The sequence below is a fragment of the Ochotona curzoniae genome, unplaced genomic scaffold (genome assembly GCF_017591425.1).
Source record: "Ochotona curzoniae isolate NIBS_2020 unplaced genomic scaffold, NIBS_Ocur_1.0 contig_1942, whole genome shotgun sequence".
NCBI lineage: Eukaryota > Metazoa > Chordata > Mammalia > Lagomorpha > Ochotonidae > Ochotona > Ochotona curzoniae.
In genome coordinates this window covers 315,412-321,705 of record NW_024465266.1, presented here as the reverse complement: position 1 = coordinate 321,705, position 6,294 = coordinate 315,412, and positions in this window count along the sequence as shown.

Genomic DNA, 6,294 nt, shown 5'->3' with positions numbered 1-6,294 from the left:
ATTGGTTGTCCTGCTACACCCCTACCAAGGCCTGAGGTTCCAGCAGGGTGCCTGAAGCCCAGAGTTTTTCGCCTTCTGCACTGATATTTAAAAATCAAATACAAAAATAATATGAATAGCAATCATAATAATAGTAGCGATAATAAAATAACAACTATGCTGGCATATAGTAAACACAAATTTGGCATTAACTGGGCCCAGAATGCTTGCCGGTTACTGGCTGCTTTTCTCCCAGCCATGCAAAACTTACTTAGGTACAAGGTAACCTACACACTTGCCTACAACTGTGGACTTTACTTTAAGGTTTATTTTATTTATTTCAAAGGCAGAGTTACAGAGAGAGGAAGACACAGAGAGATTTTCCATCTGCTGGTTACTCCCCTAAGTGGCTTAAAGTACCAGAGCAATATGGTCTGAAGCCAGAAACCAATAGCTTTTTTCTGGGTTTCCCATGTGAGTGAAGATGCCCAAGCACTTGAGTTCCCCAATCTGTTTTCCCAGGCCATTAGTTGCTAGTGGAGCAACTGGGACTTGAACTATATGGATGTCAGCACTGTGTGCCTGCATTGCAAGTGACAGCTTTGCTAGTTGGATGACAATGCTGGCCCTGGGTTGTAGCGTTGAAATAAAAATGGAGTAAATATGGCTCATTGCTAACTGCAATTCTTTTTGCTTTTGTAATTCCTGCTTTACTTACTTGGCTAAGAAACTGCATGAGCTTGCAGGCCTAATGGCCAACTAGTGCCAATGGACCCAATCACCATAAACCAAGGCCCCAGCCTTATTAACTCATAGATAATTCAAGATCGCGATGTCGTTATCACAGGTGGCACCAAGCTTGGAGCCCAGACCTGATGAGAGCAGGCAGGGGCTGGCAAACTGAGATAAGCAAGGAATAAGTGACCCTTTGCCACTCACCTTTCCAGCTGTTGTAAATTGTGCTCCCCTTTAAAGTGGTGTTAAACTGTCTATATAGAAACTTTGTAAATGTACTGCTTGGGTCCCATTCTGGTAAGGGGTGTTGGTCCTGGCTGGTCAGTCAGCCAGTCCGTCAGTTGCTTTGTCTCTCATTTATAATAAAACTTTGATGTGACTATCACTGGTGGATGTAACATTCTGTTTTAGTGGTCAAGTGGATGCAACAGGGTGTTATCTTTACAGAGTGACTTCTGTGTGTATTTTGGGTTAAAAGAGTTTAATTGGAGCATCTACATCAGATCCAAATGTAGGAATGCAAGGATACCTAAATCAAGAGATTGTGAAGAGTAAGCAGAATAATGTCTCTAAAATCCTTCAATAAACTGTCAAGCCTTTTGTATATTTGAAAGCCAGAGTTACAGAAAGAGAAGCAGAGTGGGAGAGAGAGAAAGGGAGAGAGGGAGAAGAAAGAGAGTGAATCTTGCATCAACTGTTTCACTCCCTAAATGACTGCAACAGCCTTATGTTGGACCCATAGGAAGCCACAAGCCTGGAACTCCTTCTGCTTTCCCATGTGGTTGTCAGAGGCCACTCTGGTCTGCTGCATTTCCAGTTGAGTAAGTAGGAAGCTGTATTAGAAGTGGAGTATTTGGGATTGTATCCAGTACTAAAATAGGATGCTGGTGTTTTCAGGGGTTGCTTAACACAATGCTATTGCTGTACACTGTGTTAAACAACCCCTGGAAACTGTAGCATCCTATTTTAGCACTAGATACAATCCTAAATGCTATTGTGGTAGGGAAACTGCTATAGGGAATTTGACAAGAACATGTCAGCAACCCTATTTCTTGTCTCACATAAAAGGATTTTCATGTGGACACACTCTAGCTTGCAAAGTATGATGTATTTAGGAAACAAAGAAAGAGAGCCCCTAACTCATTGACAGGAGGATGCTCCAAGGTAGGAAAGACCCAAGTAAATGGTGGAAATGGTGTCTTTTGTGAACCATCTCAGGGAGGGGGTACACAGAGTCATCCTGATAGCACAAAGAAAAACAAAAACATATTTATGATCTGCAGTAATGTTTACTACCTTGCTGGGAAACAAGAGGTGAGATCTGTGGCTTTCTTTTCCCATCCTGAAGATGAATTGAAACCCAAACCTCCATTCCTTTGTTAGTGATCCAGAGATGAGATCAGCCTGGGCCAGTTTCCTTGCTCTAAAGGACAGGGATTGAAATGTTGATTCTGTCCCTTTGTTCCCTCCCCATAGTGAGAACCTGCTCCAGGATGTGTGGAAATAGGAGAAAATCCCATTTTTACATTTTAAATGTAACTGTGGAGACTCTAACTGGCTACTCTTCATTTAATTCCTCACAGAGGGGAGAGCCACTGCAAACAGGAGCTCAGAACAAAAATCATGGCTTATGGGACTGGTAGGGACCAAAGGACCATCACATCCCGGGATCCACAAGAAGACAGCTGGAATCAGAATTAGAGCCAGGACTTAAACTCATGCCCCGGATGTGGAATGCAAACATCCCAGATGTCATGCAGCTGCTGGCACTGAACATTGATCACAAATGACTGCATTTAAATCACTCCTGTCTGAGTGTGAGCTGACAACTCCACAGAGGTCATCCGTCTCACTTAAATTCTGCATTATAATGATGTATTGCATAATACTAAAGTCAAATGTATAAGACAAACTACGTTTAGAAGGGGCAACTTGATCCCTTCATCTGGCTTTCCCTTCCCCTACAGGGAACTTTTGACTAGGCTTTGGTTTGTCCTTTCCCCTAAAACATAACTATAAGCCATCAAGTCCATGTATTTTCCCCCTTTTCTAGATACCATGTAATATACTTTGTGTATTGCTCCATACCCTACTTAATAATTCATCTTAGAAGTTATCCTATATGGACTGGTATATTAACACAGGAAGCTAGCATAGCTATTCCATAAGGGAGCCAGTGATGTGGCAGCTACTCCATTTCCAATCCAGCTCCCTGCTTATGACCTGTGAAAGCAGCAGAAGATGCTCAAATGCTAGTTCTCCTGCACCCACATGGGAGAACCAGAAGAGACTCTGGGTTTCTGGCTTCAGACCAGCTCATTGCTGTCCATTTTGGACATTTAGGACATGAACCAGGGGGTCAAAGACCATGTTTTCTTTGTCTCTTCTTTTCTCCGTAAATCATTGGGTCCACTCACCAGACAGGCAACTGCTCACATCAGAGTGGTGGAAGATAGTAGTTAATTTGCCAGAATGGAGCTAGGAGGCGGGAAGCTATTGCTCACTTGTAGAGATCTTCTTACAAACTGAGTAGGGTGTGCGTAACCATCCCCTGGAGAGGTGGTGAGGAAGCTGGATATCCGTTTGGGCCCCAGTGCCTCCTGGGATTGGTGGGCCACAGGAGACCAGCATGCTCTGGAAATGTTGTGAAAGCCACAAGCTCAACTGGAGGGGTCTGCAGGTAGGCTGGTTGCTATTGAGGACCTGTGGAAGGGCCAGTGAAACATCTCAAAGTAGGACCTGGTGGGAGGATGTTAGCTCCAGGGCTGATGCTTGCATTCTGAGTTTTTGCCATCTTGAGTTTTGGAGGCTGGCCTGGTGCCCTGGGCACTCTGTTTGCCTAGTTTGTTAATCTTCAATTTAGAGTGTAATTGAGACATCTTTGGTGAAGATAGAGATCTTACTAGTTCAGGTAGAGAGAGCCTGTAGCTGGAAAAACTATATCAGGGATTGGGGTCAGGAATCTGAGAGGGAACTGAGAACACATCTAAAGGTGAATCACTGGGGCCAATGCAAATCCTCAGTTGGCTTATTCTGTGCACTGCAAGTGCCAGCATCTCTGCGGTCCCTGGTTCATGTCCCAGCTGCTTCACTTCCAATCTACCTCTCTGCTTATGGCCTGGGAAAGCAGTGAATGATGACCCAAGTCCTGGCATTCTGTGTGCACATGGGAGATCTGGAATAAGCTCCTGGCTCCTGGCTTCAGATCATCTCAGCTCAGGCAATTGCAGCTGCTTGAGGAGTGAACTAGTAGATGGAAACTCTTTCTCTTGCTGTCTCTTCTTCACTCTGTAAAAACTACCTTTCCAATAAAAGATATAAATCTTATATATTTATTTATTTATTTATTTTGACAATCTCTACATAGTTAATTTGTGTAAAAAGTTTCAAGGGCTACAGGAAAGTGGGTAAGACTATTATTTCCATATTGTTTCCTTCATGTATCTGAGGTAAAGGGGAATATTGAGGGAGAAACCCCACCCAGTTTCCCACCCACCCCAAGTCCCGCATGTGGGCCATGCTCTGAGATACTTGCTCAAGTGGTTTCAATAGTTCACCAGTTGTGAATCGCTGCCAATTTCACCTCTCCAAACACGATGAGGTTGTTGAAAAATCCACTGATTGACATTGTCCATCATAGCGTCTCTATTTGCCCAGTGTTTTGTTGCCAACCTATAGCTGAGGCGGTTGATTAACTTGTTCCATCTTCTGTCCTTTCATGGTTAGGGTTCTGAGTCCGGTATTTCAACTGGGGAGATTCCCAAAGAAACTTTGTCCGAGGTGTTCCCAGACCAGATTCTTGTTTGTACTAGCAAGTACAGGGCCCGGCACAGTCCATTGCCCTGATCTGGTGGTTGATCTGGTGGTTGCAATTGCTGGGTTGGTTCTATTTTCAGCCCCAATTTCCACTGTAAGCAATAGGTACTGCAGTCCAGCCTGGTTCTGCCCAGCACATACTCGGCCCTCACCTAAATCAGTGGGAGCTGCATCCTGGTGAGAGCGACCCACAATAACCCCCATCAGGCCCGCCCCCTACCCTGGTTTGCAATTGGCATTGAAGCTTAGATCCATCTAACCAGCTCAACAATCAAGCCCTCACGGGTGTTGTTGAATGCCTCTCTGTCTAGCCACCCAAGCCCCAGTCCTAGTCTTCGTGCTCTCCCATGGAAGTGGTAACCCAAGAGGGGGGAACTCACTATTTCCCTCCCAGGTCTCTCACTCCCAGATTGTGCACTTTCTACGTGGTTCTGCAGTTTAATTTGACAGAATTAGCCCCCAGTGCCAGTTTCTGCCAGCTGGTGCTGCGGCTATGCCCAAACAACCCTCACCCACTCTAATTGTAGATTGCACCAATAGGATCGATCAGCCCAGTCTGGCTTTTCCCTGATATAATCCACATGAGGCATATAGGTGTTGTAGCCCTGCCTAGTCTGGTCTGCCCCCACCACCGGTCATGCTCTCCAGTGGGAGTAGCTGTCCAGCAGGAAAACCACCCCTTATTCCCCTGCTGGCTCTGCTCCCTCCCTTCCTTGTTCTCATGTGTGCTGGATGAGCACTGCAGTCACATCCGGCACAGACGAGCTCGCCCTGGCATTCTGTATTGTGGACTGGTTTTTATCGCGACTGAACCTGGCTCGACCCTCACTCTGTTCTGGTGCTCGGATTTGCCAGTGATGATGTGAACTGATTCAGCCTGGTCTGCCCCCATCCATGCCTAATGTATGCCAGTGGGAAACTTCTTGTGGCCTACTCTGGGCTGTTTCCATTGATGCTTCTTGCACTTACCTGCCAGGTCTGTCTCCTGCCACAGGAGTTGCCCAGGCTCCTCCATCAGAACCTCTCCCAAAGCCAGCTTTCGCACATACCAGAGGGTCCACCAGCCAGCCCTACTCAGTTCACCTCCTGTCCTAGCAGAAACAGTGGCTTTTCCTGACTGGCCTTTGACCCAATCTGGTTCTTGTTGGATGATTCAGCCCAGCCACGGCTTGTCCATACCCAGATGCAGCTCACATATGGTTCAGTAGGGGTTGAGACCTAGCCTAGTCTGTCCCACATCTATCTTGGTCCTCCAGGAACACCAGACAGTGTTGGGGTCTGGCACAGCCTGGTGCATCTAGTCCCAGTCCACACTTGTGCCAAGGGAGATTTCAACTGTTACCTGATCAAAACACAGCCCCCATTCCAGCCCACGTGCTCCTTGGCGGTAGCCTTAATCCAGTTAGTGTCCCCTTAGCTCCCCAACAGGGCCTGTTCCGTGATCATGGACCATGGGCATGTCATTGGTTGCTCTCACTCAGCTCCTCACTTGTACCGACCTCTACCTTGGACACTGGCTTAGTGTCCCTGACTTACACAGACCAGTAAGTACAAGAGCCTTGCTCGGCATGGCCTGTGCTCCATCCTGGTTTCCAGTTTTGCTAGTGGGCTAAGGCTTGTTCAGTCCTACCCAGTATACCCCATTCCATTATGAACCGATACATTAGCCAGCCATTGGAGCTCTCTTGCCCAGCTTGTCTGACCCCCAGGTCTGGACCACATATTCACCAGCGGGAGCTATGACCCGCCAGGGGAATTTCCCAA